The 24,012-nt window shown below is 35.1% G+C and overlaps 1 pseudogene across 1 annotated transcript in view; it reads right to left on the reverse strand.

Annotated features, from left to right (window-relative positions):
* Positions 1-6,254: 6,254 nt before the first annotated feature.
* LOC308415229 (small ribosomal subunit protein uS13-like) overlaps positions 6,255-24,012 on the reverse strand; it is a 36,294-nt pseudogene continuing 18,536 nt past the window's right edge. The window contains exon 3 of the transcript in view: positions 6,255-6,765. The product of the transcript in view is annotated as a small ribosomal subunit protein uS13-like (transcript). The remainder of the gene's footprint in view (positions 6,766-24,012) is intronic.

Here is a 24,012-nt window from a genome sequence, read left to right on the forward strand (position 1 = left end):
GCCTCAGGTAAGTCTTTTCTTTATAGGGTTTGCCATTGTCATGGTGTGTCTTGGCAGAAAATAAAACCCTAAGGCATGATCTTATTAGCATTAATGTCAAAGTTGTGATTTTTCTCTATTACTTAATCATTTTATTTGTAATCTAGTAAGTACAGTATTAATCACTTTGGTTTGATTGCTTATCTCTAATGTTACATATATTTATTAAAGAAAGATGAATTTCAGTATTCATCTTAATTACATGTCTTGTAATTTAAGTTAAGTACATACAATGTTTTATATATTGATTCTCTATTATATATACCCTTAGTAAAAATGTTCTATTTTGGAATTACATTTTACATTCTTGATAATTTTAAAAGGGCAAGTGGTTTTACGTTTGATATAGTACAGCAGCTGAGTTCTTTGCTTTTGTTTGCCTTTTTGGTACAATATCTAATAATGCCCTGTTCATCTTAAAATAATCAATATGAAGATCTATTCTGATAATTTTGTTATTACCCTCTAAATTTTGGTCAATGATTTGTTATAAATTAGTTCTTCTCTATGACTTAAATAGCTGCATATGGATGCTTATCTGTCACAGGACCATATTGAAAAATATTCTTTTTACCTTATATTATATTGAAAAATTTCATTAAAACAATTGATGATGAATATTGAGGTGATATCTGTATTGCAAAATGAATTCCCTTGTCCTATATAGCTCTCTATACATCAGCACTATTTCATTTTGAAAACAGCAGTTACAAGGTTTAAAAGCAAATACATTTTTATTAAAATATATTTATTTATTCATCTTTCATGTATTATATTCTGAGTGAAGTTTCTCATCCTACCTCTCTTACAAGTTGACCCTTCCCCACCTCTGCTCTTCCCCAGATCCCACTGCTCTTTCATTTTCCTTTAAAGAAGAGCAGCCGAAGAGGAAAAATATGCCTGTCACTACCTGGAAGGCCAGGAACCGGAGGCTGGATAACCTGAAGTTCTAGGATAAAAAAGACATGACTGGGTATAATTGTCAATGTAAATGGAATTCTTACAATTTGGATTATTTTTAAAACACCTATTGAATTATGATTGACATAAAAATACCTAATTAAAATGTGGAAAATATCATAAGTTTGAACAGTACAGATATCTACACCAAATAAAAAGTAACAGACATAGAGATTTCCTTAAGTATTGGCCTTTTCTGTTTTTCCCTTGTGTTTATTATTTTGTTTATGGCAAGAAAGCACATTCAATCCACCATGTTAAAATCTGAAATGATATATGATATTGTTAGTTAAATTTTCTATACTGTGTTTAAAGCTAAAATAATTTATTAATTTAGCAGCAATGAAAATTTACAATCATTGAATCCTAACGCCCCATTAACCTTCCGACTAAGTTCCTAGAAATCAGCTTTGTACTATCTTAGCCTATCTATTTGAGTCATTTTTATTCTTCATGATCTGGTTTGAAAGTTTGTCTTCTCCAAAGCTAGGTAAAATTTTATTGTCATCACAACAATATCGAGAATATTGTCAGGTGAGAGCTTTCAACAGGTAGTTATAAATACTTTCAGAAATGTTTTCAATGATTTCTATGAATGTCATTCCCCAGACATTCTATCTTTTCCTTTTGATGTCTTTCTTCTACTAGTACTATCACTGTAAGCTGGTAAAAGGTTTTAAAAATTGTGTCTGATTACTTTCAATAAGTATGTACCTTATAATATGAATTTGACCACTGGTAATTCTGAGAAAATCGAAATAAATTTATTAAGCAGGATTTTCAGGATGCTGCTAATGAGGTCAACCCCCAACAGTCCTTTCTCTCTGGGGATTTGTCAAAGTACAAACATTTCCTTTCTACTCTCCTGACATCTGCAACACTTGCTTTCACAACCATCATCATAGTAAAGTTATTGATTTTCAAGATTCCCACAAAAGTAGATGGTGTAGAATGAACAAAGGTGAAGCTCAACCTGAAAAAGGCTTGCTTCTTTACAGAAACTCTTATTTTTTCTTAAATATGAATTCCCTAGTTTTTAAAACATTTTTAAGTTTCTACAATTTTGATAATGTTAATTTTAGGGATTTTTACAAACATTCTTAATGTTCCAACATACAAATCTTATACCAGGAGATTTAAAGTGTGTGCTTCTGGGAAGAATTCTCTTAACAGCACTTCAAGAAAGGCAAAACCCTTCTTAAAGTTGAAATGATATACTTGTGAATGAATAAATGATAGTTTGAGTGTAAGCATAGCCTATTTTTCTAGGACTGGTTTTTCTTTTCTGCTATATCCTGTTAACCTGTAGGATGTTTCTTCTCTGTTTCTTTTCCTCATTCTTTCTCAAAACACACAACCTCTCATAAAAAAAGTAACATAACTGAGTATTGTTAAATTAATTTTGGAAAATTGGTCAAAACAAATAGACTTTTGGTCATCTCCATGAAGAATTTTACAACCTTTCCTATATTTTTTTATCTTTGTCTTTGAACATTTTAACTATGTTTTTATAATATAGCAATAATTCACAAATGGTTACTAACTATACTCTTTTTTCTTAAACCCTAGTGAAATCTTTACCTGTAGATGAAACAGTTGTCTTTAATTCTACTTCAGTGCTTAATGTGATCATTGTTAATATATTTTAATAGTATATGGCCTTTTCCCTAAGACACAGGTACTTGTTCAGTGCAGTGAGGCAAAGGAGCCCCAATACAAATGGCAGAGGTTAAAAATAGTTTAGTGATCATATCACACATATCATTTAGGATGTTTGTCCTCCCTCACTTGAAAAAGAAATAATTGTTATTCTACCCAATATCTTAATAAACCTTATAAGAACTAGTAGAATCATTTATCACTGATATCAAACAAATGTTCAAAAAGCTGCTTGAAAGGAATCCATAATAATGTGGAAGATGATGTTAGATTTTATGTATAGTCAACTAAATATAACTACATAAATTGTTTCCTCCATTTAGTAATGCCTTCTTTCCACTCCAAGAAAGGCAATCAATTTCTTTCTCAATACACCATTGTTTTTTTTTTTTTTTTTTTTTTTCACACAGTAGTATAGTGTGTAGCAACAGTTGTGGTGGTGGTAGTTAGTGATGGTAATTAGTTCAAGTAATGGAAATCCTTAACTTCAATGAAAGCCTAATGTATCAGATGTTATTGAAAACTTATATCAGTTATCTCAGTAAACTTTGATCATAGCCAAATACAGTGGGCTCTATTATTAATAATATTTTATAGAAGAATATATTGTAACTTTATTAAAGGCCCCATATCTAAAAAGTGACAAAGATTCTACTTATCATCATTTTTATGCCAAGAAATCCTCAACATTTTCCCCAAACTTATATACTTTGTCTAATAATAACCAAATAAAAAGAACAAAAGAAAAGTAGGTTAAAGAAATTTCCATCTGAAATTCACAGAAAGGCAAAAACAAATTGAAAACTACCACAGTAATTTCAGCTCTTGATCCTTGAGTTTTTTTGTAACTATCTTACTGCTCTAGAGTAAGCTCTGGTATTTTCATCCCATGCAGCATATGAAGGAAAACTCAAAGTGAAAGTATCTTTTCATTTGACTGGGATATTTTTTCTCATCACTTTGAAAAAGTGATATTTAGAAAATTATACTAAGTTGGGGAGAATTTGTTGGAAAAAGCTTACATAATGATATGTTATTCAGGGCTTTTAGATTTTAATATAAATACAAAGCTTCATCTAGGCAATGAATTTAAATATGGCTGAATAAATTTTTCTCCAGTGAATGTTAAAATTTTTTTAGCTATGAACTGTGAGGTATAGTTTTTAATTTATTTTGATGTTTGACAATGTACGTAAACACACATGCATTTGTGCATAAAGACATACACACATTTAAGCCTTTAAAAATTCCAGTGTTATATTAGCAGTGAGTGCTTAAATACAAGATATTCTGAATCTTTTGCTCTTACTAAATTGTAAACCTATAGTTTTGAAGTTATTCTCTAGTGAGGTATCTTTAAGAATAAACTGAGCATTGATTTCTTCTTATTTTATTGATTTCACCTTGCATTTAAGTTTCAATTTGTGAGACATATAAATAATGACAATATCTCAATGAGTATTGTCTCTGTCTATAAACTTCCCTTTTACATGTGTTATTGGCAATGTTGTTATTACAGTATTGACAAAACACGAGGGAGAGAAGCAAAATTTATAGTTTAGTGAATTATTTCAAGACGCAAGATATGTGGACAAGGTTTACAATTGCTCCATTTCATTTCTGTTGGGTGTTATGTTTTGAAGATGTAGGTGCCCTAATTTGGCTTTCAGTTACTTCAATTCAATTCTTGCTTTGGCTTAGTATTATTATATAACTCTGTAGTGATCTTCAAATAAAGTAATTTTCAAAGTGTAAATTTAAGAACCCTTGTTAAATAAAGCTTTATTTTCAATCCAGACTTTGGGTCTGAGACTCTGTGGAGACAGAAGAAGTAATAAAGGAATAATTCGTCAACACTAGAAAGCTCTATCTCATTCAAATAACTTGGCGACTACCTGCCCATAAAATATACTTCACTAGGACAACAATTTGTAATGGAAGTGTTGGGTAAGCAATTATGACACCACTGCCTCCACAGGTGGCATATTTGAATGGGGCTTAGTGTACTTATTAGAAAATCGAAAAGAAACAGACCATCTTCCAGTCCTAAAGACAATGGATACTGTTACAGTTGTTATATGGTAAGAAAGTTAAAGGAAATACTAAAATAAAATATTTCACTTAGTAATTATCCTGGTGCATATCACATATACATAAACAATAGTGTATGTGTGTGTTTTGTTTACTTTTAGATAACAGACAGCAGTGTTCTCTCTCTCTCTCTGTCTGTCTGTCTGTCTGTCTCTCTCTCTCTCTCTCTCTCTCTCTCTCTCTCTCTCTCTCTCTCTCTCTCTCTCTCTCACACACACACACACACACACACACAAATAGGTGTCATTTGTTCATCTTCTTCTCCCACTCACTTCTCCCATTTCCAGTTCCCCTCCTCCTTCCCCTTGTCTCCTTATTTGTAACATGTTCGTTCCTTTCCTGCTTTCACAGGACCTATATTCCTTTATGTTCTTGTTCTCTTTTTCCATTCCTCCCTTAGATCACATCTTCTACTCTCTTAGTATACATCCCCGTATTTTTTTTCTATTTTAACCATAACACTATTAATCACAGCAGTGAACGCAGTAGCACAGGGCAAAATCATTTTAGGCCTTGATTATACATGAGATTTGCTATATCCATTAAGCAAAATACTGGTCATTTCAGAATTTCTTATTATCTGAAAAAACAATGTCTCTTAGTCATTAAACATACTTTTGGTTGTCTCCCTTTTCCCTTGTAAATGTTTCAATATCTGATTTTATCTCAAACTTTCCTGTTTGTTATTCTCACTCAGAAACCTCATTAGCATTTCAGTTTCCGCACTCATTGCCCCAGCACTGTTTTTACCTACTACAGACTCTTGACCTCTTAGAACTTAATTCTGGATCAGCCTCCTACCCCTACCTCCTCAATTATTTACTTAAGTGTCATTCAGTTTTTCCCATCACTAATGTTCCTCATTCAAATTCACAGTCCTTGGAATATATTTTCATATTTTGTCCTGAATAAAGAAAAATTTACGCCAAAATCACTAAAATTGGTTTCTTTGTTAAAAAATTGGATATTCTCTGCATTTACATTTCAGGTGTTATCCACTTCCCCCAATCCTACCCCCCCTCCCATTGCCTCCTTGAAAGTCCTCCCTCTCCCAACCATCCTCTCCCACCTCAGCACATTGGCATTCTCCTACACAGGGAAAAGGAGCCTCCACTGGACCAAAGGCCTCTACTCCTGTTGATACCAGACAATGCTGTCTTCTGCTGCATATGCACCTGGGGTCAAAACTTCATTCTTTTTGAAATGTATAGAGATAGTTACTTGGATCTAACTTTGTGGTTTATTATTAATTCTGTTCACAATAGCATGTAGGTTCTTCTAAACTATGAGTCACATTATGTTACTCCACTGATCAAATGTCACATTATAATAGAATAAGATCCTAAGTCTTTGCAATGTTGTGGTAGATAAAATTTAATCTTAATTCTCCTTGTATTCATATTCTTGCAATGCTCTTATTGGGGAAAGAGCTAATTACTGCCCTTCCTCCTTTTTTTCTTTCCATACATATATAAACTATTTATTAAGAGCAAAGGCCCAGAGACTCATTTCTTCTTGGATACACCCACAGTATGGCCCCTGCATCCAGTGGTCTTGCTGTGCTGACCATGGACACGAAGGCCCCAGAAGTGGCACTGCTCCCTATGGGCTTGAATTTTCTTCAGGGGTTCAAGGTCCTCACGCAGTTTGTTGTGTAGACCTTTGGCAAGAACCTGGCTGTATTTCCATGCTTCACATCCTTCTGTCTGTTTAAGAACCAGCCTGGGATCTTGTCCTGTCTTGGCTTCTGCATGATGGTGATCACATGATCCACCTCATCCTTGGTGAGTTCTCCAGCCCTCTCGGTGAGCTCAATATCTGCTTTCCTCAACACCACATGAGCATAGCTCTGCCCCAACCCTTAATGGCAGTGATGTTGAAGGCTATTTTCTGCTGCCCATCAATCTTGGTGTTGAGTACTCACAAGATGTGCTGGAACTTCTCAGGGATCACTAGAGACAAGGCAGTGGCACAAGCGGTAGCATGTAGGCTTTTTCTGTGGAAGCGCCCTTCCTCCTTTTAATCATGTTCTTACTATTCACATTAGTCAATGTCCTGCAGATAGCTGTGCTTCATGTAACATTTTGAGTACTCAGATTTAAATGTCCTCATTTGGTTTTTCACAATATTCTGCCCCTGTACCATCACCATGACCAACTACTGAGTAGCTATTTTATGGAGAAGATTGAAAACTTGTCAAGTGGGGCCATTTACAAGCCACAGACAGAAGGAAAGTTACTTTACTAAATCCACAGGTTTATTCAAAAGCGAACTCACACAGTGAAAGCTATGACAATCTATGTAAGTCAGAATACAATAGTGTCCATTTGACATTCATGACTACTGACTACACTGAATTGTCTTGTTTCTGTTCCTTTTCCCATATTCATTCCAACTGTTCTCTTTTCTCACGGCACATATACTTCACAGATCCCAATCTGATTCCTGTCACAGGACCATTATTTTGTTTATTCTCCCTTTATAGAAAATCTTCTGTAATGCAATTTACAGATTTAATACAATATCCATAAATCCCCAGGACATTCTTCACAGAAGTGGGGGGGGTCTTAAAATTCACAGGGAAGCACCAAATATCTAAGTGTCAAAGCAATACTCTACTTTTATGTTCAATATTTCCCTTCCTTCAGCAATTTCAGAATTTAAAGTAAGGGCTTTGCTCCATTTTCTATTAAGTTTAATGCAGAGTGATTTCATTGTATTCTGGCAGGTGGATGGATAGCCCACATTGCCAGCATTGCTTATTGAATAAACTATCTTTTGACCATTGTTTGTTTCATATGTCTTCACATTAAAGGAATAGGCAGCTATGGCAGTGTGACTTTATTTCCAATCCTCAGTTGTATTCCTTTACTCTCTGTGCTTTTGTGCCAGTATCATGCTTCATTTATTTGTTAGTATTCATTTATTTATTCGTTAGTATTGCTCTGTAGTATAATTTGAAGCCAATATTGTGATACTATTATAAGTACTTCTTAAAATTGTTTTATTTTTGTTTTCAAATTATTGGTACCAAAAAAAAAAAAAAAAAACCCTCCAACCTCACAGTGCAAACTGAAAACAAAATTATGTTGCAAAAACTTGCCTATTATGCATTATTATGCATTAGGAAAGCAAAATAGAAATGGAGTTATCATCCATTTATGTACTTTAAACACTGCATTTAAAATGGTAAAAATGAATATTTACAAATTACATCATGTTCTAGTGTTGCCGGCACATAGTTACAAAGTCAGCTATTTAATACTATAAATTCAAGCACTATAAGTAAAAAGTAGCACATATTAGTGACAATTAAATGTTGAAAAGGTAATCAAAAATAACTCATTGTTTAGGGTCTATTTTAGGATATATTTTTCATTTTGTGTATAAATACTATGATAAACTCAAGTGCACAAAATACATGCCATATTTGATCTGCTTCCAAGGGATTATTATTGTCCTTTCTAACATAAATACACAGACATATTTCAATGACACCAAATATATATCATTAAGCAACAGACATTAACATTTAACTAGCCATCAGCCAATATTGTGCAATTTTGACCATGTCTACCCACGCATACATGCATTCATGCAGATAAAAAATATTAACCATAGCCCTTACCAAAATGACTTGAGGATAAAAATGAGAAATTTTTTCAAGCAATCAATTCTGTTGATAAACGATTGTTCTATATTTTCTCACTGGTGTCTTTCAACTTCTGTAAACAAAACAAATAAGATTATATTTTTAAAATAATCTTTTTGTGTGCACATACTCTCAAATACACCTTCAAAACACTTTTGTGGTGAATGTTCTTGCTCTTTGTTTTTTCCCTTTCCCTTCTTCAAGTGAAATCACAGAACTCAGTAACTTTGATGTATCATTTTGTAGTTGATATTTTCTTTTACTCATCATTTCTGTTCTTGTGATCTGTCTTCCAGAGCTCTACACGTACTGTATCCCATATGGGTATCTATGGACTGATGCTGAACAGCAAGCAGTCTTCTCATTGCAGTGGATTAGAGATAATACAGCATGCTGGCTAACAGCCCAGGCTGATCATCACTTGGAAATATAGACTGCCTTATTCAACTGACACTTTGGCTCTATATTTCTGTATAGTCTCCATAGCAAAATGATTACATGGAACATTACTTAAGGGCTCAAGAATTGAGAAACAAGTATCCAGATAGAATGCCTTCTCTCATTTTTATAGCTTTATGATGAACATCAATATACTGTGCTTCCTTTCCACTCTGTATTAACTATGAATGGCAATAAAGAGTAGTCTCACCTCTGGGGTTTTATGTAAACATTAAATGAATAAAATGTCATGCATACATTTGCATAACATTTAGTTTATGCAAAGAACTAATAATAATTTGCATAGTATTAATAATATCATTAATAATATATCCCAAAACAAAACCATCTTTTCATTCATCTTCCCATGGATCATTGAACTACTGATTCATGTCCAGGCATTCAGCATGAAAGTCTCTTCTATTTATCATCCTAGGAGGAAAGAAAGATACAAGTTAATGAGTAAATTATCAAAACTGGCCACATAAAATGGGAGTTAGGATATATATTTAAACTCTTATTCTGACAGGAACAAAGGATATGGGCTTTAGTTTGCTTCTTGGGTTTCCACAATGGTACTTTATTAATTTGCCACATGTTGAGTCCTTGAAAGACACATAATATTTATTCTGGACACATTCCTTCAAATAGCTGAAAATGAGTTGTGAACATCTTGATAGACTGATTTGTAGAGAATTCTAATTAGTTGATTAAATTAAAGTTCAGATACATATTGTATCAGTTCCTTTTTGCAAACACTTTGGTTCACTGTTACATAAAAATTCACTTCAACAATATCTAATTTTTAAAAAGAACTGGTCAATGTGACTGGTACTGTGCATTACAGTGTTTTATTTTTATAGAAAGTGTTATTAGTAAACTGAAAAAAGAATGCAAAAATAATGATTTTTCCCAGATCTGAGGCTACATTTCTATATGATGACAGACAAGTCATTCCAACTATCTTTGACTCAGATTCTTCAACTAGCAAAAGATTGGTAATGCAACCTGTCTTCTACACAGGCTGTTTAGGATTTAATTAGATGTTGAACAAGCCTGTGCCAGTAGCTAGGCAGAACTTTTCTTTTCCTTGATTATAAATCTGGAATGGTTTGCTCAGTTGGTTGGATTCTAGTGATAATGAGGGACATGACAAGTTATCTGCACATAGGGGAACAATGCATTCTGTTATAAAGCCACAAACTGCATCTTTCCCCATCTGCTAAATGTGTTCCTTCAATCACGAAGGCTAAGGAGGAGCTGCGGAGTGAGTCCAGATGTTTTGGCTTTGTCTACTGGGAAGAACAAAGGCTTTTGAAGCTGTGAGAGCTCTGGCTCTGTTATGATCTTCTGTGGGGCTCTGAGAAGCTGCTAAACTCTGTACTCTTTAGCTATTCCATCTGTAAAACAATCACTCTAATTTTCATAATTTTAGCTTTGATAAAATTACAATAGATTGTCATGTAACTGGATAGATCACTCTGGTTAATTACACTTACTGTTCTTGCAAAGGAACCAAAATTGCTTCCTAGCACCCACATAATGAATGACAACCATTATGAACCCAGTTCTAGAGGACTGGATACCTCTTTTGACCATCTTGAGCTTCTTAAAACACACAAACACTCAAATACACATACATAAAACAAAATAAATGTGTTATTTTTCATTGGGATAACATATATAAAGAACCTTGTATAGGCTACCTTGTTGTCTGAAGATACTTGACAAATGAATTTCTCTCCTACTACAAATTTAGAAGTACATATGTTTATAATAATGCATCATATTCTTGCAGCTAAGACCCTTGCATGCATCAATGGCATTAAAAAATAAGCAGAGAAACCAGAATATAACTCTCTATCATATGAGGACACAGGAGGACAGTAGGAAGTTTGCAATCTGAAAACCAGGAAATGATATCTACTGGGAAACTATATCAACTAACAATTTCATCTTGCGGTAGGCTCTACAAGTTTCCTCTCCCCACAGTAGGGCATTTCATTTAGGATCCCTTCCTGTGAGTCCTGAGCCTCTTGCCTCCCAGGCCTTTGGTACATTCTAGAGGGTGTCCCACCTCTTAACCTCCAGAGATTGCCTGTTGTCATTCATTTTGCTTGTCTGCAGGGCTTCAGTCCTGTTCCCCCGACATAATGCCTGATCATGTTCCCCTCTTCCTCTCCCTGTCCCCTTTCCATCCAATTTCCTCCCTTCCTTCCCCCTCCTGTGATTGCTTTCTTCTCCCTCCCAAGTGGGATTGAGACATTCTCACTTGGGCCCTTCTGCCTTTTGACCTTTTTTTTGAGTTCTGTGGATTATAGCCTGGGTATTCTCTACTCTTTTTAGCTAATATTCACTTATTAATAAGTACATACCATGTATGTGCTTTTGGGTCAGGGTTACTTCACTCAGGATGGTATTTCCTAGTTTCATCCATTTGCTTGCAAAATTCATGATGTCCTTGTTCCTAATAGTTGAATAGTATTCCTTTATGCAAATGTGCCTCATTTTCTGTATTCATTCTTCTGTTGTAGGATATCTGAGTTGTTTCCAACTTCTGGCTATCACAAATAAGTAAGTTATGAACATAGTGGAATATGTGCCCCGTGTTATGATGTGGTATCTATTGTATATATTATACTTAAGAGAGGTACAGATGGAACTTCAGATGGATCTATTTCTGATTTTCAGAGGAACCTCCAGTTGATTTTCAGAGTGGCTGTATCAGTTTGCAATCTCACTAGCAATGGAAGAGTGTTCCTCTTTCTCCACATCCTCACCAACAATTGCTGTTACTTGAGTTTTTGATCTTATCCATACTGATTGGTGACTGAACATTTCTTTAAGTGCTTCTGAGCCATTTGAGATACCTCTGTTGTCAATTTTCTGTTGAGTTCTATATCCCAGCCCACCTCCAGCAGAAAGACATGACATAAAGGAAAGAGATGGGATTGCAATCCCACAGTCAAAAATTCTGACCCAGAATTGTTCTTGTCTGAAAGAACTGCAGGGACAAGAAATGAAGAAGAGCCTGAGGGAAAAGAGGCCCAGGGACAAGCCCAAACTGGGATCCAGCTCAAGGAGAGGCCCCAAGACCTGACACTATTACTGAGGCTATGGAATGCTCACAAAAAGGGGCCTATCATGACTGCTCTCTGATAGACCCAACAAGCAGTTGAAAGAGTCAGATGAAAAAATTTACACCCAAAGAATGTACAGAAGCTGCTGACCCCTGTGGTTGAATTAGAGAAAGGCTGAAAGAAGCTGAGGAGGAGGGTGACCTCGTAGGAGGACCAGCAGTCTCAATTAACCTGTTCCCTGAGATCTCTCAGATACTGAGCCACCAAACAGTCAGCATACACTAGGTGGTATGAGACCCCCAACACATACACAGCAGAGGATTGACTGCTGGCTCTGGCCTCAGACAAAGAAGATGCACCTAACTCTCAAGAGACCAGAGTCCCCAGAGAGTGGGGATGTCTGGTGGGGTGGGGGTCAGAGGGTGGGGACATCCTTGTGGAGACAGGGACAGGGGAGGAGTTATGGGATGCTGAACAGTCAGAGGGTGGACCAGGTTGGGGATAAAGTTTGGAGTGTAAAAGGAAAAATGATTAAATAAAAAATAAACAATTTCATCTTGAGACTGTAGACTAGCTTCCAGACTGTGAGAAATAAGTTAGTATGAAACAAAAATTATCCTGTTTTTTATCATTTCTGGTACTGATGATGATTGTCAGTTCAAGTTTTCAATTAATTACATAAATATAAGTAAAGGGAAAGTGATATATGAAATGTTCGTTCTGAGAGGACTTGTTTCCTAATATTCTATGGGTACTCATATTCCTCGTCCCTTTCCAAATGGGCAAATGAAAAATGACTTATGTCCTATCATTGTCCTCTGAGATGTTGATTCCACAAAGTTTCAACAGTCAGTTCACTATTATTGAAGTCAGCCTTCAGTTAGCCCAAACAATACAAGGAAATATTAATGAAACTAACACAATTAATGAAGTAATGCTTTATGAGCTTTCTGCCTGTCCACTCTACTACCAAAATTCCAGAGATCTCATTAATGACTGCAAACCCATGGAGTTAAATCAATCTTCCTATGAAATGGAAGAAGGAGGTAGTAAATGCCCATATTTTACTCTTGCCTTATTTGATATAAATTTCTGAGTGACTTTCTTGTGTAATTATCCCAAAAGCCTGTGGGAGTTAATCTAATCTTCTATTCAGTTTAGTTCTAAATGTTTTCATTAAAGGATTATGTTTTTGAAATGAGAGTCCTATAGACCAATAAAGATCACAGGGCATGTGAAAAGTATGTGGCCTTTAAAATGACAAATGGGTGGTGGAAAAAGAAAATTAAAGCCCCATTTTCCCAAGGTCATCTATATGTTCAATGAATAGCAGAATTAGTGCTAGACACTTATCTGCACATGAGTGTTGCTGTAGATTATCTGTGCTGTGATAAAAATAGCATATAAACTACATTCATCTACAGATAAGCCTTGTGAAATTCTCTACTTTTTCTTTTTTTCTATGCTGTGTGACTTGGAAAATTAGCTTGTACTTTCTTGTGATTAATTCTCAGAACCATGAAAATGCCACCTATTGATTAACAGATAATAGACCAGACAATACCTAATACAACAAATGCACAGATGTAATATATAAGACCCTAGTCTTATGAAATGCTGATGGCTGAATACATACTCTTACAGTATAGGCTCCCTGTAGCCTTTGCTATTTTTCCAAAACCAATATATATGCAAGAGTTCAAACTATCAAATGCGGTGTGTTCTTTTTCTAAACACCTTCTAATCAAGCTGATTCTCACTCTGCAGTGAAATGACAACCACATGTCCTTTCCTGAGCATCTGTCATCTCTTATGAGTTTTTTTTTCTTCATGTCAAAATGACAGATTCTTAATTACCAGGGCTCCTTAGTCTTTTTCTCTTTCAGCAATGCACCATGATATTTCCTTTCTCATATCATTTTTCCCAAGCCATTATTTAGTGTTCAATCAGAAATGAGAATATAGGACTGTACTCAGGAGCTTTCTGCATTGTATCTTTGTGACTTTTTCTTTCAGTTTATGAAAAAAAATGAGTGTTCTTTTCACCTCTGAGACCTATACTATAATTTGTATGTGTTTGAGAGACTCTCATCATTTCTATAATGATTGAGTTGGTTTTGTTTAGGGTTTGTCCTTTGAAATTTAATGCCCATATGCAGTCAAATGAGGATCCATACAGGGCCCGAAAGCATACTGATTGTAGAGGTACAGTAAATCCAAGTTAACATTGTTCATATCCCAATATGTCAGACCTGAAAATATTTTTATATTTTTTTCTATGAAGCATTTACATTATTGACATTTTTAAGGCTTCCTATAAGCACTCTTTTCTCAAAGCTTCTTACATGATTAAAATGGATTCCATTTATTATAATATGTTCTATGCTATTTGTAAGTAAAATACTTTCTTTTTGACTTGGTATCAAGTACTACTTACTGAACTGCTCTTTGGAGATTTATTTCAATTAAATGAATTTGCTTTCGATGAGATAAAACAGCGGATCTAAGCATTTTCAATAGGCTTTGTCTTAAAGAACTATTCATCTGTGCATTGCATTATCCATTTCATTTTTAGGTTTTCAAATAATATTTCAAAGACAAAGGTGCCTTAGGATCCAAGTACAATCACAATATATTGACCTCTTTCAGACAGCCAGCAGCAGTGAGGTCTAGGTGTCCCAGGGGCAATGACTCCACTTTTTGCATCAACTAGGAGAAAGCCCTTGTGGAAGGTGAATAGTGTATCTAATAAGCACTCGTTGTCAAACTGAATTAATACTAAATACTTGAATCAATGAATCTGAGAATTATAAAGGCTTGGGATACTTTTTGATGACAGCTTCCCTAAATACTCTACAGGATGACATTTATATAATCAATATAGGGGACCTTCTTATCTTTGCTTTTCTCCTTATTTGATAAAAAATATTTGGAACATGCTTGTGATTTTTATTTTAATTTAATTAATTATGCATAAAAACTGAACACTTTTCTATTGTATATAACACACCACTTTAAAGGAAATATTTACTGTTAATCTGTACTAGTGTGTGTGTGTGTTTGTGTGTGTGTGTGTGTGTGTTGTGTGTGTGTGTATGCAATATGTAGTTCATGTGCATGCAATTTATATGTTCACATCTTTTAAGGAGTGAGAAGATAGGCTTAGCTTTATGGGTGATTGTGAGCTAGTGTAAATGGGTGCTGGGAATTGAACTCAGGACTTATGCAAGAGTAGTAAGCACTGTTTACTACTGAACCATCTCTTAAGCCCCAGTGCCAATCTCCTTAGCTTTTATTCCTACTTTTACAATTTCTACCTAAGTGTTATAGCCTGTAACTACCTGCATAAGTAAAAGAAATTCGCAACAACATTCAATCTTGGGATTCCTCAGGGACAAATTTAAAAATTCACAAAGGAAAAGAATAAAAGCAGGACCAACATTGCCTGATTTCCCCAAACATTCAGTCATACTGTTTTGGAGATTTGACATTCTCAACTTCTGAGTGAATTGTAGATATGCTACTAGGCCATTTGTTTCTTTAGCTATCTTCAAGGATATCATTGATGCTGGAGACAAGAGTTTAATATCCTGATTACAGTGTGGACTTGAGCAGAGAGCACTTAAAACAAACCTAGTCAGCAATAATACCCCTGCAACTGATACCATTAAAGAAAAATGAACAAAACAATAAATATGCTGCATTTAAAGAGAAGGAAAACGCACTGCTTCTATGGAGGAACATTTGCCTTTTTGCATTTCATTTCTCAGTGAAAGAGAACTAGGCAGTACAAGCAAGCTTATTTTAATAAGATCTCTGGCTCAGGAAATTAGACTCTTAAACCACTCTTCAATGTACATGTATTTTATAATAATCATTTTTTAAATCCTGTAGGATTTCATGAGGATTACATTAGTTTCTGCAAATAACTCTTACCAGAGGAGCTACTCGGTAGAAGGCTGGTATTCAAAGACTTTCAGGTTCTTTGTCAATCCTATCTTAATGGCTGCAAAAGACCTGGCATCTCTGCTTGGGGAAATGATATCAGGTATGTGTAATTTATTTTCTCAGTTGGCATGCAAATACTCATTTCTCTTATCATTTATAGGGCATTTGTCTCTTGTATTTACTCTTGCCTGATTGAACGAAGCAAATAGAGATTTTACCTCTTTGTGAAATAGCACTTTCACCTCAGCTACATGTAATGAAATTTGAAAATAAAATGAATAGAAACCTTGAGAGATCATTTGCTAAATTTGTAAAAAAAAATATCATTCGTATTGAATAATATAGATATATTCTAGCTATATATTACTATGGGATAGTTACATATTTATATGTATATATGAACACTTAAATAGATATTGATCTATATAATTCAAGAAATACACATTTTATCTATATAATCTTTGAAGCAAAAATAATTGCTTACTCTGAACACACCGTAAATTTGCATTCAATATCCACTCCTGTAAAAAATATATTTGCTGGAAATTTAGGGAATGGAAAAAATATGATTGAATTCACTAAATAGTTGTAAGTAATTTTGTAAAAGAATTTGTGTGTTTTTCAGTACAAACATATGGAATGTTGAAATTAAATCATATGTCACTGATAATTACTGCTTTATTTCATTTTGCCTTAAAATGCAGATACTCTGCTACATTTCACAGCCCCAAAGAAGCTAAATAAGGAGGGTCCAAACAATGATGCTTGGCACATTCTGGTAAGGATGTTGAGCAAGGGAAACACTCCTCCATTACTGGTGAAATTCCAAATTTGTACAGCCACTCTGGAAATCAAATTTTGCAGTTTCTCAGAAAATGAAATAGTTATATCTCAAGACTCAGCAATACCACTCCCAAGCTTATACCCCAAAGATGCTCCACCTTCTCACAAAGACACTTGCTCAACTATTCTCATAGCAGCTTTATTTAATTAGCCAGAAACTGGAAACAACCTAGATTTTCCTTAAATGAAGAATAGATGCAGAAAATGTAGTATATCTATAGAATGGAATATAATTGAGCTTGGAAAAAACAAGGACATTATAAACTTTGCATGGAAATAGATGGATCTTTTGAATATCATCCTGAATTAAGTTCCCCAGGCCCAAAACAACATGTACGGTATGTAATTATTTATAAGTAGAAATTAGCCACAAAATACAGGTATCATCTTATAATTCACAGACCCAAAGAAGCTAAACAAGAAGGAAGGCACAAGCAAGGAAGCTTGAATCTAGCAAATGGGAGAATAAAATAGTCATAAGAGACAAACAGAGAGAACTAGCCGGGAGAGGGCATCATACTTTATACATTGATTGATTTTTTTTTTTTAAATGCTAGATAAACCTGTGGCTTTCCTTTGAAAGCATCTCATGCCAAAGAAGAGAAGCAGCAGGGTTTCAGTGCTGCCAAAGCAGCCTCACAGCTCTCAAGGGAGGAAAAATGAATCAATGGCATATTTAAGAAGGAACATTATCTCTTGGCAACATTCCTCAACTACTGCTTTTATAACCCAAATGGAAATGTTTTTGCTTTCTTCCAAATTATTCGATGTACTGCTGGAAAACCACATGTAACCTAGCCATGCCTCACGTAATGCAGTGAGGAGAAAGCATTAAAACTCTCCCACTCAACCTGCCATAGTTGCTCTGTGCTATATTGCTAGTGAAGTGAAAAGTAATCTAATATCAAAAACATAGTTCCTCTCCACTATTTTCTGCCTCAATAAAGAGCCACAATTTATCTACCTTTTTAAGCATAAAATCTAGGATATATCCTTGTCTCTTCTTCCTGACTCATTAGTTTTCCTTAATATATTAAGCATTGATAGCTTCCAAAGCAAGAGAGGATTCTCCACTTTCATAAACTCTGCTCATCGAAGTGTTGTTAATCTGAAATATTTAAGAAGCCTCCTAAATAGTCCCTTCCTTCCTTCCTTCCATCTTTCCTTCCATTCTTCCTTCCTTCCTTCCTTCCTTCCTTCCTTCCTTCCTTCCTCGTTCCCCCTTCCCTTTATTTTTCTGAACAAAATAAAATATAAGAGGGTGAAGCAAAAACTATTATATTGAATTTAAACATGACAATCGAAATTGAGGAAAGAAGTCCCAAGAGCAAGCATGGGATTCAGAGAAGCAACTTTTCTAGTATGCAGAGGACCTGGTGCAGACCATGAAGGCCCTGAGCCTGCTGCTTCAGAGCTCATTTGTGTGTTGCTTCATTGATTTAGAGGATCTTGTTTCCCTGGTGTTTTGCATCTTAAAATCTCTGCAGTATTCCCTGAGACAGAAGAGGAAGGATGTGATGAAGATTTCTCATTTCTTTCTCCTTCTCTCCCTCCCTTTCTCTCCTTCTCCTTCTGTATCATGTCTGACTGTGAGTTTCTGCATTTGCTCCCATCTGCTGCAGGAGGAAGTCTCTCTAATAATGACTGGATAAGGCATTGATCTGTGAGTATAGCAGAATGTCCTTGGAAATTATTTTATTGTATATTTTCAGACCAGCAGCATTTAATTTTATTCTAGGACTCTGGGTTATCTAGTCACTGGCTCCGAGTTATCTATGTTGTGTCAGTTATGAGTTCCTTCTCACAGATTGTGTTTTAAGTCAAATCAGACATTGGTCACTCACATTCACAATATCAATGTTACCACTACCACATCATATGTTTTCAGGTAGCACAGGTTTTAAGTCAAAGTCTTGTGGCTGGGTAGGTGTCCAATGTTTCTCTTTCAATAGCCTGCAGAGTACTTTTTCACACCAAAGACACTAGAACATAGGGATGAGGGCTCCATGTAGGAACCAGGTCTGCTTCTCCTTGTACAATAAGTTGTGTGAGGTTTGTCCTCAGTAGGAAACCTTCTGTCAGTTTATGGAGAGCAACTCCTTATCAATAGCCTAGATTGTTTGAGGAATTTTTATGGGACTCTCACTCCTTTGCCAACAAGTCAACAGAATACAACCAAAGCCTTCCACTGGAATCCTCATTTGACAACAAGTGATGGCCAATTGAGACTCCATAACTTCAATTGCTAGGAGACCTCATTAGGATCATCTTCATGGATTTAGGCAGTTTCCCCTCTACTAGGTTTCCACAAATCCCAACAAACTCCTCAAGTGCAAGTATTCTCTACTCCAACTTTCTTTCTCTACTTCATCTCCTCCCCTATACCTTATCACCACCTGCTCTCTCCATTTGCCCCCAGTCAACCTGTAAATAGCATTTTATATTTTCTTCTTTGTCTATTCATTCACTGTATTATTTCTCTAACTCTTTATATAGTTTTGATCTAAAATAAGAAATATCACTCATCCAATAATTTATATTTCAATATAAGTCACTACTCTTGACTGAGGTGTAAAAGACAGAAACACTTAATATTTCTATAGATACCTCACAATATACATAACAGTTATTACAAGGAATTCATTGAATACTAATAAAAATATACAAAGTATATATTTTTATTCCTATCACTATAGGTACAGTATGAATTACATAACACTGACATAATTTTATTTAGTTATATTTTCTATTTTCACTTGCTTCTATACTGCTCTTTATGAATTCATTGCCAGGTAAAATACAGACTACTCTTCCTTAAAATTTAATCAAGTCTTAAATTAAAAAAAAAACGTGTGTTAATATTATTGTTGAAATATGCAATGTGATTAATGTTAACCAGGTACACAGAAATAATATCTTTATTGCTATGTAAATTTTGATACCTTGTACATCCTGATATGGGTACAAAATCACTTTGTGTCATTCATGGTAAAAATGGATAACTTCAACCTCTTCCTAAAGAAACATTAGACAATTATGAAGTGAATATTAAATAAAATCATTGGCTGATACTCTTCAAAAATTTCTAGCCAGGGGGTAATGACACATGTCCTTAGTCTCAGCACTCAGTAGATCTCTCAGTTTGAGCTCAGTGTAGCCTACAGAGGGAGTTTCAGAACAGTCAAAATTACATAGAGAGAGCCTATCTCAAGAAAGTAAAACAAAAAAATTCTTAACTAAAAATATAAAGGAATATAAAACTTGCACAGGATATAGAATAATATGGTGGGCATGCAGAGAATAAAATGTAAAATTTTTAATCAAAAGCAAAATAAGTCCTCAATATTAGAATTTGTTAGGTTCATAAAGATATGTATGATTTCTAATGCTATTATTATAAAAATTGATTCCACAGCTTTTAAATCGGCTTATAATTGTGTGTCTGTGTGTGTGTGTGTGTGTGTGTGTGTGTGTGTGTGTGTGTGGTAACATTAGAGGAAGCCATGTAAAATAACACACATGTATAACATACACATAAAGCACACATACACACGTGCATGCAGGAACACACACACACACACACACACACACACACACACACACATACACACACACATATGAAGCCACTGTGCTGATATTCTGATATTCTGTCTTACACCTTTAGAATGACTATTATCAGATAAACACATAACACACGTTGATGCTGAAAACATGGACTAAGTGATTAAGCTAAACTATATAAAATGCAGGTACTGATGTAAACTAGCATGACACTGCAGAAATCATTATAGAGGTTCATGAAAATAAATATTGAAGTACCATATTATACATATTTTGCACTCCTAACATGCCTCAAGAATATTAAGTAAGCATACAATAAAGGTATATTATATTGCCGTGTTTACTGTGGTATATCACATACCAAAGACATATCATGATCCTAGGTTACTATTCATCTCCCTCCTTTTATTCAGTCTAAGTCCAAAGTCCAGAGAATAGTACTGTCTTCCTTTAGACTCACCCTTCCCCCCTTGCTTAACCTAATTAACAAAACCTCTCACCAGCATGAACAGAAGCTACAAAGATACAAATAAAACCTCACAGATATATCTAGAAGCTTTTCTCCTATGTAATTACAAATTCTGACAAAAATGTCAGCCAACACTACACATTAGATAGAACTCAAACAAGGTGTAAATTTAGGGATGCCATTCATATTGTATTGATGACTAGAATTGTATCTTTAAGGGTATAAAAATTTTACGATTTTTTTTACTTAGTTGGTCAAATACTACTTGAGGAGGGTTGCACTGATTCTTCAAAGTTGACAATATCCAGATTAATTCAGCCTACCCAAACATCCTGATCCAGAGTAGTAAGAATTAGGTCAAAATGGGCTTCATGTGCGTCCTGAATGACTAGAGCATGGGTAAACCCAAGGCTATTGTCTGTACATGGGATATGTTTTTCTAGATGGCCTGCCTTGTCCTGACCAGATGAGTCTAGCCTCACAGAAACTTGCTGTGCCATTGGTAGGGAGATACCCATGGGGTACTCAGCCACTCAGAGGAGAAGGTGAGGAGGGGTGAGAGAAGAATTACTGCAGGGCATTGTCTGAACAGGGGCAATGAGCAGTTTTAAAATGAATATGTTATACTAGTAATAATACATTTAAAAGTAATAAAAATTTTAAAAATAGAAAAAGTAAAAGAATAAATTAATTTAAAGGTAGTAACATAGGGAAAAAAGGATGCTGTGGGGTGAGTCTGTGGAGACTCTCATGTGAGACAGGGAGACAGCTCAGCTCACTTGCAGATCTCCTGTGTTTTTACTACAGCTCAGAGCACACAAAGGATACATGAAACTGTGATGACTGGCTTAGATAAAAGATGTCCAACATTTTTTGGTAAAAAAATCTTCCCTTACAAATATGTTCTGTGATTCTAGGTATGGGATTTGTGAACTTATGTCTGATAACAAAGAGCCTCACCACAAAGCAGCCATTCTCATTGTTGTAAACTCAACTGCTGTTTATGGTACAAAAACTTATAGAAATTATACTTCCACTAATTGTCTCCTCGTACTACTTTCTAAAGCAGTACTGACTGAATATGAAGCCTAAGGACAGAGTCACAACATTTAATATTTTTAAAATCAGATTTATATTCATTTGTTCCATTAAGCACTACACATTCTTCAGCACCACTTTTCACCATAAATAGGAGGAAATGGAAACAGTACAGACACATGGATCTAGAACAGAATGAACAGGTCACACTCTTCATTCTTCCCCATTTTTTTTTTACAGAATTCACGAATTTTACCTCTCCTTCCATAAGCCAGTAGGCAAGTAGAGCCCCACTGAGAACTAGCTTATATGTCTTGAAAACTTAGTGGTCACTCTTAAGCCTTCTTTTTGACTCATGCATTATTCAGTCTCATGGGACTTGGGGTATGAAAGTAAGGCTATGAATTACTAAATGATTTTAAAAGTAAATATTTGAAAAGCTAAGCAGACTTCACTGATTGAAATAAAAGAAAGTCACAGAAACCTTGTGCTTTTTCACCTTTATCTTCACTGCTGTCAACCTTTGGAATTCTGTATAGGAAGGACTGACATTTAATGCTATATATAAATGAACACAAAGCTTTTGGTAGATATGATTATAAAAGACCACCATAGAGCCTCTCCAATGTCCCAGAGCACAGGTATTTACAAATGGCTAACAGGGGACTATTCAGATACACAGGTTAACAACTATTTTAAAAGACAAAAAAAAAATCTGTTTTTTTATTTCCTTCCATAAACAACACTTATGTTCAAAGAACTGTTTTTGGTGTCAGAGATGAGATAACCAGATTGCAAAATGCTCTGAATGACAAAGAATGATTCTGTAAGGAAAACTCCTGTCTTTAGAGCAAAAACATATACAGCTATAATAATGTAAATGAAAATTTGTGTTGAACATGCAGACTTTATTGAAAACCAGAAATCAAAATTCTCAACATGATGAGCAGCCTCTCCAAGCTTTGTGAAAAGCAATATAACTTCTCTCAGTAAAATGGCAAGAAAGCTTTCAGCAAGAGTCAACATTCTATAGGCCAATTTTGTTTTAATACTTCCTCCATAATACATTCTCACTGAACAGTTAGGAATTAGAGTGCTAATCACCCATTCATCAACAGGGTTTGAGGGGGAAAGAGAAACAAGATAAATGGTCAGTGATTCAATGATTTACAGGAAGAAACAAAGAGCAATTACTTCTATGTAGCCAACTGAAATGTATAAACATGGATGTGAGGGAATCTTGTGATACTATACAACCCCGACTTGTACCGTCTCCTCTGGGATCATCAAAGCAGCTCTCATCCAGAAGGGAATAATATATAATTTATTCTGGAAATAAATAAGAGTGACCATGACCTGAGAACACAGATTTAAACTTCCAAAAATTCTGAGAGTTTTTAATAATAACAGAACAAAGAATGCCATGAATCTAGATACATGTAAAATGCACTGTGGAAACATTAAGTAGACAATGGCAGCAAGGCCATGATATCTCAACTACAGACTTTGAAATGCTTTTTGAAAGTATCTCCATAGTTCCTTGATTGCTAGAAAACCAGAGGTTTGTTAAGTTAATATATTCCAAAAGATTTTAACTTGTTAGAATTTTTGGTATGTCAACTAAATGGCTATTTAATAGGTTAAAGATAGTCCTTCTTTTTGAGATTCATAAGGTCTGTGAATTGTTTCTTGGGTAAGGAAGGCTAGAATGTATTCCTCAGTTCTTCTTAGAAGGGAGAACAAAATACTCACTCGAGGAAATACAGGGACAAAAAGAGAAGCAGCGACTAAAAAAAGATTAACCAGAGACTGTCTCACCTGGGGATCCATCCCATATGCAGCCACCAAATAAAGTCATCATTGCTGATGTCAAGAAATGCTTACTGGCAAGAGCCTGATATGGTTGCCTCCTCAGAGGCTCTGGCAGAGCCATACTTATATGTATATATACATATATGAGGATGCTTGCAACTAACCATCAGAATGAGCAAGGAGATCCCAATGGAGAAGCTAGAGAAAAGACTGAAGAAGCTGAAAGGGTTTATAACCCAGTGGGAAGAACAACATTATCAACCAACTGTCCAGCACTCCAAGAGACTAAAACACCAACCAATGAGCACACATATATAGACCCATGGCTCCAGGTGCATATGTAGCAGAGAAATAGTGTTGTCTGGCATCAGTGGGAGGAGAGGGCTTTGGTTCAGTGAAGGCTCCTTTCCCAGTGTAATGCT

Source organism: Micromys minutus (genome assembly GCF_963924665.1).
Source record: "Micromys minutus genome assembly, chromosome: X".
Classification (NCBI taxonomy): domain Eukaryota; kingdom Metazoa; phylum Chordata; class Mammalia; order Rodentia; family Muridae; genus Micromys; species Micromys minutus.